At 33.9% G+C, this 12,808-nt stretch overlaps 1 long non-coding RNA gene across 1 annotated transcript; it reads left to right on the forward strand.

Moving 5' to 3' along the window:
- The first annotated feature begins 865 nt into the window (after nucleotides 1–865).
- On the forward strand, nucleotides 866–2,091 carry LOC144431940 (uncharacterized). The gene is made up of 3 exons (XR_013480288.1): nucleotides 866–974; nucleotides 1,212–1,406; nucleotides 1,963–2,091. It is a non-coding gene; the product is annotated as an uncharacterized LOC144431940 (long non-coding RNA).
- Nucleotides 2,092–12,808: the final 10,717 nt, after the last annotated feature.

Here is a 12,808-nt window from a genome sequence, read left to right on the forward strand (position 1 = left end):
TCTCAGTATGTAGTTATTTATACCTATTTTATTAATTTATATTAGCTTTTAAAGGATTACAAATTGTTGTTTCCACAACCGGGAATCTTCTGCCGATTCTTTTACATTTGCCTATTAATTTTGTAAGCGCATTATAGATGGTAAAATAATTCAGATTGCGTGGTATTTTATTAAGTTACCTCAAAAATTAAATTAATAACTAATATCATCCAAAAATAAATAGATATTTGAAGAGAAATATACTAAGAACATTGGTTTTGTCATTACATTTTATTATTCATTTAGTTCAACGTTTCCCAATCAGGTAGGAATTCCTTCCAAGGAGGAATTTTAATGTTCTTGGGAGGAAATACAATTTTGTATTTAGCGTAGTTTCACAATTATTGTTTAGTTATTTAGCATTATGGTAATACGTTTTTATTGATAAATTATGAACTATTCGAACTGCACAAAAACCATTGTACAAATTGTGTGTAGCACTAGCTACAGACTTCAGGAATTGAACAAATAAAAGAAACAGAATTTTTTATGCATATTGGGGAATAAGGGGGATGAAGAATTCCCAAATAAACAAAAGAAGAATTCATCGAAAAACATTAAGAATCACTTATTTAAGTACATATAAAACGACAAATATACAAATATAGTAAGATGTAAGGCAGGCAGCATTCGGTTTCGAAATATGAAAACAAAGAAGTTGTGAACAAATATCACGTCACCTTGACGCATGACACATCAGCGAAAGAAAAAGGCGAGAGTTGCTGATATCATTTTTGACTTCAGGCCATGTCAGATAATTTTTCAAAGAAAAAAATGGTGACAGAAAAACGTTAAATACCATGGATTTTCAACTGACGACACATTTCCTTACATCTTCTTCTTACTTTCACACGGTTTGGTAGAATACAAGAAAATGAGTAAATTATCCATCGCCGTATTTCTGGCAATTATCGGCGTATCTCTTGCTGCCGGTGGTGAGTACACGACATTTGCCGTTTTATTTTATCTGATTAATTTTCAAACGAATATTTGAATATCAGAACAACGTGGGTATACACATGAGAGAAGTGAAGTCTCCATCAGAGAGATAGATACAAGCTGCCAAGTAGGGGGAGCTAAAAAGCGATAAGCAATTAATTAAAGATCAGTTAGACTCATTGATATTGTACACCGTTCAAAAGTATATTCTATACCGCAACTTCGGCTTTCAGGTTGTCGGATTCCAAAGACCGCTGAGAAGGATTGCAGACCTGAAACAGATGGTTACTTACCAAGTAGTCACGTCCCAGTTGGAACAATTGTAAAATGTGAGTGTAAACCCGGTTATGATTGGAATGGCGAATCAAATGAATACAAGTGTGGGCATTACGGATGGGAACCTAAAAAATTTGGAAAATGCGTCGAAGGTGAGTGTATTTACAAATTTTTATTTCTTATTTGTCACATTTCTACCTCTGGTTTTCCTACTAAAAACTATGGTGTAATCATTTATTAATTATATATTTCGATTATCGTTTACGTACAAATACAACAGGTAGATATAATATCAATTATATTAAATTTTTTTTCGATCGATGGCCGTATTGTGTACAAGTCATACTGATTGGAGTGTTGGTTGGTTTAAAATTGTTTCATATTTTTTTGTGATTTTCAAGTGATAACATATTCCTCTGTATATTTCTTGGCTTTCAAACACTTACATATATAAACTAGTAGAATTATAAAATATGCGAAAAAAGTGACGCACAACTGGGATTCACAAACACTCGGACAAGCATATTTGTTTTGAGTTACGTCTACAATAACACGGATACATAAAGAATGTTAACTCTTAGTGACCAATCATATTATAGCCATATTCATAGTACAAATAAGTGTCATTCCGACATTATAGGGTCAAATGCTATCCACAAACTTCTCGTGGGGATAGTAACAACATTGAATTTTTTTTCAATTTTACAGGTTATAATTAACTGCAACAAAAGCCAATGGAGATGAACACTCATCATAAAACACGCTGGAATCTTGGAATCTGATAAATTGTCAAATATCAACTATATTATATGTTATATTAATAAAACTTCAGCAATATACCGTGTTATATCAAAATCAGGGCCCGAATACCGATAGGTTTTGTGCAAAGGCTTATACCTTAAGAGATCTGTAGTGTAATCATAAACTCGGATTGAATCATCCCAGATCTAATAAATTCACTTTTTTTGTCCTCGTGGGTATGATGACTCGTATTTTGTAGCTTGTATGGACAAACGCGTGGCGCACGCTTTACCAATTACTTTTGCAATAATATTTGAAAAGAAAAATACCGTACATTGAAAGAGTTAAATAGAGATGAAAAGAAAGCAAAACCAAAACAGCATCACGAAAATTACGTTTCTTTCGGATTCACGGCACGAAAGAATCTAAGTTAGAGCCCGAATCGGTCATCCGTATGTAAAAGAGTTGCGCAATATTACCATGATGAGTAGTGTGCATGGTTAACTGGCGTGGCTGACATATATCAACATATGAACAGCTGAACACTCGAATGCAAAGCTGAGAGAAAAATCTTCTCAAAAGCACTGGAAAATATATGTACAGCTTCGGCAAAAACTATGGAAAATGGCAAGTTTGACAAGTCTCCCTTGACCCCAAATTGCAAAAACAAATGTTAATAGAGTCGCTGTTTAATCAAGGTTCTAGATATATCTAATATTACAAAATAATTATGATACTAAAATAACATTTACAAATGTCAAGAAAAAAATAATAAACAACTCTGAATAAAACAAATCTGCACAAAAAACATCCCACAAGACAAGTCCACCATAACCGAGACTATCTCCAATTCTTGCTGCGGTGCCATTACCTGTTTCTCAACACCAATCTTAGTTAGTTAGACCGCAACTTCCGTATGCTTGCCGAAGATTTAAGAAACCATACAAAGAACATTGACTTCCGAGATTCATGGCTCGTTGTATTTCTGAAAACTTTTACACCCCCAGCAGTATGTAAGAATTCATACCCTAAGCCAAGGTATCAAATTGTATTCAATCATTGAAAGCACTCGAAGACGAATTAACCATCATCAAGCAGTCTCAAATTTTCCAATCACTCCTAAATCTCCAGAAAATTATAAATGATGAATTGCGATCTCGAAACAAAAAAAATCATTGTCTGAAAGAACGGATTCTAAATTTTGAAGAAGATATTTGATATGCTACTGAGCATGCGGAAGACCAGAAAAGGAGACTTGAAAACCTAGAATTCCGAGTGATGCCACCATTTATTTTCTCAAGCGAATGCTTTACGAATAGAGGATGAGTTTGTCTCCATCCATATGCCGTGTTACAAGAAAGTATTTAGAGTTCTTTCAACATTGGGGTGATTTGGTCGCAGTATAACTAACCAATTCATTCTTTTTAACGCAAATGTCGGTTTCCAAACTGCTTAATAACATTATGCCATTTATTGACAAATTAAGACATCTATGGATAATACTGAATCATTTACCAATACATTCAGCAACCATCAATACTTGCCCACGCATACGTGATATGCATTCGCTGTTTGGAGCATGTTCCCACAAGATAACTAGGCTGGTCGATAAGACACGACCGTGACTGATCAAAAGCATCGTGAAAAATTGTTGCATAGGGAATACTACATACATAGCACTCCAAGCCAGCGAGCAAATGATAAAAAAGTATATGAATACCCTAGCTCTAACACACATTGCAAGAAGATCCAAATAAAATTAATATTTCACAAAAGTACAAATGAAAGGGTGGGACAAAAACACACTTGGCAGACAATAAAGGAGATGAATAAATCACGAAAAAGCAATGGCGATGTAGCGAGAACATAAATATTGTTACTGTGTATATCAATACTTTTAATCACTTATTGTTGAAAGTGTATGTTATTTGCCTGAAACAAGTCATTGCCCGATTACATTTCCTATATGAATATTTACATGAAATATTTTAAGTGAAAAAGTTGATGCCGTATTTTCCTACCCTCGCTCATCCGTGCTTGTATTTATTTATCGTTCTTTGATAATTACAAATTTGGTTTCATTTTACACTTCTGCAATATACGAAAATTTGCATTACAAACTTCTAAAGGAGTCAGTGGGATGAAACGGCTAAAGAAAGTTCAATAGTACTGGGGTAAGAACTTGTAAAATGGCAGTGCTTTAATTTTTAACTCCCTTTGTGAGTTCTCGAGTGTCCTTACTCCATATTGTAACGTTACTGACGGCTAACTTTGCCATATATCGGCTACCGGTAGATACTAGGCGACAGTCAAATCTATCTTCTCATGTTCGGTATTAATCAGCAAATGTCACGTACCAATAATCTATTAAAAAATTGTCATAAATTTTGGGGTACTCCCGAAGTAAGTGAATCAAGATGGCGGACATCGGAACGTAGTATGTGTACCAGGTTTGGGTTAGGCCTTAATTTCAGGTACAAATACTACGGGAGTCACTTGGCTAGTCCCCGAACTCGTAATAGATTTAAAATGAGAAAAATTGGAATAAAATTATGGCCTACCCCTAACCTGGTACCATCTTGGTCCACATACTTAGGGAGTACCAATTTTTGTGCGTTCTGACTTCATGTTTTTCACTATCAATAATCAAATTTGTCCTGTGGTGCAGCAACGGTGATATTGGTAATGACAAAGTCGAATGAGATGATTGAATGTTTCACCATAAGGAATGGAAGTCAATGCGCCAAACGCTAACAAAATAATGATGTATTCCATTACTCCAGCAACCATTCTTTAGTTGTGCGTTCTGACTTCATGTTTTTCACTATCAATAATCAAATTTGTCCTGTGGTGCAGCAACGGTGATATTGGTAATGACGAAGTCGAATGAGATGATTGAATGTTTCACCATAAGGAATGGAAGTCAATGCGCCAAACGCTAACAAAATAATGATGTATTCCATTACTCCAGCGACCATTCTTTAGTTGTCGGAGAAATGTTGTAAAAAATGTATCATCAAATAGCGAGCTACGCACAAGCCCAGTTACAAGAAGAAACTGATATCTAACGATATCTTTAAGAACCTCTCTATCGACTTAATTCGCGGTCGAAGTTATCCAAAATATACAAGCGCATAATCTTATCTACCATGGTTGATTCATTTGGAGAAAGGATTGAAGCCCAATGGGTCACATATGATACACTGAATTAAAAGTTTATGGTTTTTGATCAATTTTATACTAAAAAGTCTCAAAAGTAAACCTATGGGGGCGTGGTGTACTTTTGAGGACGACCTGTGATCCACTGGGCCCTAAAGGGATACGAGGAAAAATGTGTTCTGTGTTGTTGAAGTTGTTGTTGGAAAGTTGAACGTCATGTAATCTGCTGAATTCAATTTATTGTTTTATTCGGTAATATGACCTCAGATTCTTCAAAAATATTTTTTTTCAACTTTTTTTAGTAAAGAAATAATATTGAGTTTTATATTTTTTACAGTTCAGTGGTAGTTTTCACACTCAGCATAATTTATAAAAACGAGAGTAATATGTATCACTTTCGCTTATCTGAATAATCAAGATGAAATGTTTTCATTGCTGTATCCAATTTCGTTGGCAATTCAAATAACTATTTATTAACTTAAATAACTATTATTAGTTATTATTCCAAAACGTACGTAGCAAGTTTTATGATATATATCTATTTTTTTCAATATATTTAGTAATTACAATATTCAGCTAAACTGGGTATAGTTCATCTATACGCCAATTTTCACAAAAATGTTCCTTTATATGTATCATTGTTAGACAATTCATTAAAATTTGTTGTCCAATAAAAACTAACTTGTAAGTCTGATAATATGTCGAAATGTATCTTATTAAGCTTAATATTTTTTTTAGGTATACATAACAAATATGGGAAAAGTGTGGGATTAAGTGGGGTACGTGGGACAAATGCTACACGACATTTTTTAAAACACCATCAAGCTATTGTTGTTTTCGTTATTTTATTTTTCTGCCAAAATAAGGGAGGTCAGTTAATTGCAGACAGTTCATTTGCGAAATTCCAAATTGTTCATTTGGTGATCTGCCACAATATGAAATGATTACGGACCATATCATATCACGCGTTATGAGCAGATTTTAACAAATTCGTTGAAAAATTTTCTCTATTTTTTAGAGAAGGCAATCGAGTTTTTAGCATAGAGGATCCAGACAATTATAATTGTTTTATATTCCATTTTGTAATGTACATATTGTGCTTATTGTACACCGCAATATTCAACAATTCAACAATAACTACGCATCATAATAATTATTTTTAATCTTGGAAAAACAGTGCAAACTTCTGCCATTTCAATTTTTATTTGAAAACGTAAGGTCTAATAAACCTAAAAATATTTGGTTTAAGTGAATATAAAACGTGTCACATGATTACTCATTAAAAATGTTTTCAGAGAACTTTGAGCTGCATGAAGTTATTTTTCAATATTATTTCTTCAAATTGACGGAGCTTAACAACAACAAAATTACGACCTCTTTGATCTTGCAACAAATAGCATTATTGCGTTCCAAACCTCAGTTCTAAGGACAAGTCGATTCATGTAATTACTTATATCTCAAGTTTATTGGAAAGGCCGATTTCATTCAAAATCCTAAGCCTGGATATTTAAATCTGATCGAGTCTATTTAAAAGGATTTTTAAATCATGTCACCACTGGGTGAAGTTCGAGTAATATTTGATTAACTATGTCTACAAAATACCAATCTATTTGAAAAAAACAATTTAGTATAAAGGTATCATGTATTTTGTAGGACTTGGCAACACAGAAACTAAACCCAGCAGAATGATATACTTCTCCTATTATGTATAAACACTGTCAAAATGAAACTTATTTTCCGTGATGACCAAGTAGTTTTAAAAAAACGAAGTTTTAAAAAAACTTCCCTAAATAGATTAACATATACTTTAGCATTGCTCGTGGGTGTATTTGATTTACTTAGTAATTTGACTCATTTTATCTAAATTATTATTATTAATTTTAATAAAGATAAAATAAATTTGTCTGTACGTATAACAGATTTTATCTATGCCGTAGAATGTAGGCTATTTTATAAATATCAGAAAGTTGACTGAATTTAACTGGAATTCCGAGGAAGTTCTTGCGTTTATTTACCAAAGCAAAGAATGTAAAATATGAAATATAGAAGTGATTACTAAAAAACATCTCAACTTATTTGTTATCATTACCAACTTTACTAAGTTGTATAAAGCTTCCTTGTAATTTAGAAATACATTGACATTTCATATAATTCAGGGTGGTTCAAACCGCGTTCGTTCGTGGCAGGAGCTGCCACGTAGTGTTAAGAACTGCGCCTCGGACCAAGCCGATGAGAAGAGCCCGCGTCAAGTAACTTCTCATTTGAAGAGACGTTCGTGCCTTTATTTTAGTACAAACTCTCCTCTATTTTCAATAGTTGGCCATGTGACAAGCAGTGCGAACCGCAGAGCTGACGTAGAGCCGCGCGATCCATTTTTTTACCTGGGTCCGAAATCTCAACTTAGACGAACTTGGTTGTTCTTTGACGGTAGCACCAGGCCAGCTCTCGCTACAACTTCGGTTGGCGGAATCAAGTACGGATTCGATTACAGAATCGATTCTTGGCGGAATCGACTAGAATCGATTCCGATACATTGAAATCGATTCTTAAGGTTGACACTTGGATTGCGAACAATGCTTAACGTTTTGTGACGTTCGTCCGTCACATATACGTATAAACTGCTATGTTGAGTTACTACGACACCGCAAACTTTACTATATTATATATAGGCTATATCCTATATAATATGTAGTTTTTTTGCTGGAAGGCTTTTGCTTTTATTTATTTCAAAAATCTCTATGAGTTCTGAGGAATTCGTTTTTGTACGATTTCGTCTACTCTGGCAGATTGAATACCCACACTACTTAGTTTTTGATTTCGTTTCCATATATGTGACCACTGCTGTTTCGGTTGAATTCGTAGGGTATAGTTTATAGATGGGTATGTTTTCTGAGTTAGTGATGTCCAGAAATCGAGATTCGGAATCGAAGATTTAGGAATCGGATTAGAATCGAATACTTTTAAGTAGCATCTTAGCATCCTTAGCTACAGATAATACAATTTTTTAATATAACAATCATACAATGAGTGAAGAAAAAAGGTGACCGAGATATACTGCGAAAAACCGTATTTTCTTACCCACAACAACGTTTACCACAGTGTCTGGTGTGTTTCCAAGTAATATCTGCCACGAAAGAATATACTTTTAAATGACATTTTAATAAGCTCCAGTAATATTAACAATTCGATTACTTTGGTTTTATTATAATAATGAATAATGAGTTTTCAATAAAGTAAGACTTCGTTTCAAGAATTTCGTAATCAAAAATCCAATTGTATTCTCAGTATGTAGTTATTTATACCTATTTTGTTAATTTTTATTCGTTTTCGCCGAATTACGAATTGTTGTTTCCACAATCAGGAATCTTCTGTCAAAATCAAATTTTTATTATTAGCGGTTTCGATTTCTGTGTTCGGCTCAATCAGTATTTGCGCACAACAGTTTTACTTCAAAATGTTGGAAAAATAGCAAACTGTCAATCCACGAATGCTTTTTCAACTAAACAAAATTCAGTGATTTTTCAGTGGCGCTCTCCATTTTCTGAAACTCTCTCCATTTCTTTATGGGAAGCAAATGAGTTTTAGCATAAAGTATCTATTCTAGACAATCATGAATTTTTTATTTTCCATTCTGTAATCTTGTATTACCATACAGAACAAATTCGGGCGAATCAGCTAACAATCGATCGTTTCAGCAAAGGTATTACTCCACGGCTTTACAAAAAGTAAGCTATGTGAACATCGCCACCTCTTATTTATATTTTTCGGTGTTAATATCTGCAATTGCTACACTTTAAAAAATAATATTGAGCACTTCAATGCAACACAAAATTACTGTAACTACAATTTGCGATTGAGTTTAAAAATAATTAGATATTTGATGAGAAATATACTAAAGACATCGGTTTTGTGATTACATTTCAATATCCATTTGGTTCAACATTTCCCAATCAGAAAGGAGTTCCTCCCCAGGAATAATTTTGATGTTCTTGGGAAGAAATACAATTTTGTATTTAGCGTATTTTCACAATTATTTTTTAGTTATTTAGCATGATGGTAATACGTTTTTATTGATAAATTATGACGTATTCGAACTGCACAAAAGCCATTGTGCAAATTGTGTGTAGCACTAGTTACGTACCTATTTAAGATTGAACTAATAATAATAAAAGCAGAGTTTTTTACGCTTTTTGGGGAATATGGGGGGAAAAAGAATTCCTAAATAGACAAAAAAAGAATTCATCGAAAATGATTAAGAATCACTTTTTTATTTGCATACAAAACGACAAATATAGTAAGATGTTTTGGTGGCTTTCACTGGCAAGCAAGCACAATAAAATGACGAATCAATGATTTTTTGTTTAGTTTAAACAGGCAGGCAGCATTCGGTTTCGAAATATGAAAACAAAGAAGTTGTGAACAGACATCACGCCACCTTGACGCATGACACATCAGCGAAAGAAAAAGGCGAGAGTTGCTGATATCATTTTTGACTTCAGGCCATGTCAGATAATTTTTCAAAGAAAAAAATGGTGACAGAAAAACGTTAAATACCATGGATTTTCAACTGACGACACATTTCCTTACATCTTCTTCTTACTTTCACACGGTTTGGTAGAATACAAGAAAATGAGTAAATTATCCATCGCCGTATTTCTGGCAATTATCGGCGTATCTCTTGCTGCTGGTGGTGAGTACACGGCATTTGCCGTTTTATTTTCTCTGAATAATTTTCGAACGAATATTTGAATATCAGAATAACGTGGGCCTACACACGAAAGAAGTGAGGTCCCCTAAAATTAGAGACACAAGCTGCCAAGTAGGGGGCAGCTAAAAAGCGATAAGCAATTAATTAGAGATCAATTAGTCTCATTGATAGTGTACACCGTACAAAAATTTATTTTACACCGTATATATTCACGCAACTTCGGTTTTCAGGTTGTCGGATTCCAAAGATCGAGCATGGGGATTGCAAACCTGTTACGGATGGTTACTTACCAAGTAGTTACGTCCCAGTTGGAACAATTGTAAAATGCCAGTGTAAAGAACCCGGTTATAATTGGAATGCCGATTCAAATGAATACGAGTGTAAGCATTACGGATGGGATCCAAGCAAATTTGGAAAATGCGTCGAAGGTGAGTGTATTTACACATTTTTATTTCTTATTTGTCACATTCCTACTTCTGGTTTTCCTACTAAAAACTATAGTGTAATCATTTCTTGATTATATATTTCTATTATCGTTTACCATCAAAGTACAAATACAACAGGTAGATATAATATTAATTATATTAAAAATTTTTGATCGAGGGCCGTATTGTGTACAAGTCATACTGATTGGAGTGTTGGTTTAAAATTGTTTCATTTTCTTTAAGTGATAACGTATTCCTCTGTATATTTCTTAGCTTTCAAATACTTACAGATATAAAACTCGTATAATTGAAAATATGCGAAAAAAGTGACGCACAACCGGGGGTCACAAACACTCGGACAAGCATATTTGTTTTGAGTTATGTCCACGATAACACGATTACATAAAGAATGTTAACTCTTACTGACCAATCATATTATAGCCATATTCATACTACAAATAAGTGTCATTCCGACATTATAGGGTCAAATGCTATCCACAAACTTCTCGTGGGGATAGTAACAACATTGAATTTTTTTCAATTTTACAGGTTATAATTAACTGCAACAGAAGCCAATAGAGATGAGCACTCATCATAAGACACGCTGGAATCTTGGAATCTGACAAATTGTCAAATATTAACTATATTATATGTTATATTAATAAAACAATATACCGTGTTATATCAAAATCAGGGCCAGAATACCGATGTGTTTTGTGCAAAGGCTTATACCTTAAGAGATCTGTAGTGTAATCATAAACTCGGATTGAATCATCCCAGATCTAATGAATTCACTTTTTTGTCCTCGTATGTATGATGACTCGTATTTTGTAGCTCGTATGGACAAACGCGTGGCGCACGCTTTACCAATTACTTTTGCAATAATATTTGAAAAGAAAAATACCGTATATTGAAAGAGTTAAATAAAAATGAAAAGAAAGCAAAACCAAAACAGCATCACGAAAGATTCTAAGTTAGAGCCCGAATCCGTCATCCGTATGTAAAAGAGTTGCGCAATATTACCATGATGAGTAGTGTGCAAGGTTAACTGGCTTGGCTGACATATATCAACATATGAACAGCTGAACACTCTAATGCAAGGCTGAGAGGAAAATCTTCTCAAAAGCACTGGAAAATATATACGACTTTTATTCAAATGTACAGCTTCGGCAAAAGCTATGAAAAATGGCAAGTTTGACAAGTCTCCCTTGACCCAAAATTGCAAAAACAAATGTTAATAGAGTAGCTGTTTAATTAAGGTTCTAGATATATCTAATATTACAAAATAATTAGGATACTAAAATAACATTCACAAATGTCAAGAAAAAAATAATGAACAGCTCTGAAGAAAACAAATCTACACAAAAAACATCCCACAAGACAAGTCCACCATAACCGAGAGTATCTCCAATTCTTGCTGCGGTGACGTTACCTGTTTCTCAACACCAATCTTAGTTATTTAGACCGCAACTTCCGTATGCTTGCCGAAGATTCAAGAAACTATACAAAAAACATTGACTTCCGAGATTCATGGCTCGTTGTATTTCTGAAAACTTTTACACCCCCAGCAGTATGTAAGAATTCATACCCTAAGTCAAGGTATTAAATTGTACTCAATCATTGAAAGCACTCGCAGACGCACTAACCATCATCAAGCAGTCTCAAATTTTCCAATCACACCTAAATCTTCAAAAAATGGTAAATGATGAATTGCGATCCTAAAACAAAAAAATCATTGTCTGAAAGAACGGATTATAAATTTTGAAAAAGATATTTGATATGCTACTGAGCATGCGGAAGACCAGAAAAGGAGCTCCAGACTTGAAAACCTAGAATTCCGAGTGATGCCACCATTTATTTTCTCAAGCGAATGCTTTACGAATAGAGGATGATTTTGTCTCCATCCATATGCCGGGTTACAAGAAAGTATTTAGAGTTCTTTCAACATTGGGGTGATTTGGTCGCAGTATAACTAACCAATTTATTCTCTTTAACGCAAATGTCGGTTTTCAAACTGCTTAATAACATTAGGCCATTTATTGACAAATTATGAAATCTATGGATAATACTGAATCATTTTCCAATACATTCAGCAACCATCAATACGTGATATGCGTTCGCTGTTGGGAGCATGTTCCCACAAGATAACTAGGCTCGCCGATAAGCCACGACCATGACTGATCAAAAGCATCCACTATCTGTAAAGTGTGAAATAATGTTGCATAGGTAAAACTACATACATGGCACTCAAAGCCAGTGAACAAATGATAGAAAAAGTATATAAATGCCCTAGTTCTAACACACATTGCAAGAAGATCCAAATAAAATTAATATTTCACAAAAGTACAAATAAAAGGGTGGGATAAAAACACACTTGGCAGACAATAAAGGAGATAAATAAATCACGAAAAAGCAATGGCGATGTAGCGAGAACATAAATATTGTTACTGTGTATTTCAATACTTTTAACCACTTATTGTTGAAAGTGTATGTTATTTGCCTGAAACTAGTCATTGCCCGA

This window comes from Styela clava, chromosome 14 (assembly GCF_964204865.1).
Source record: "Styela clava chromosome 14, kaStyClav1.hap1.2, whole genome shotgun sequence".
NCBI lineage: Eukaryota > Metazoa > Chordata > Ascidiacea > Stolidobranchia > Styelidae > Styela > Styela clava.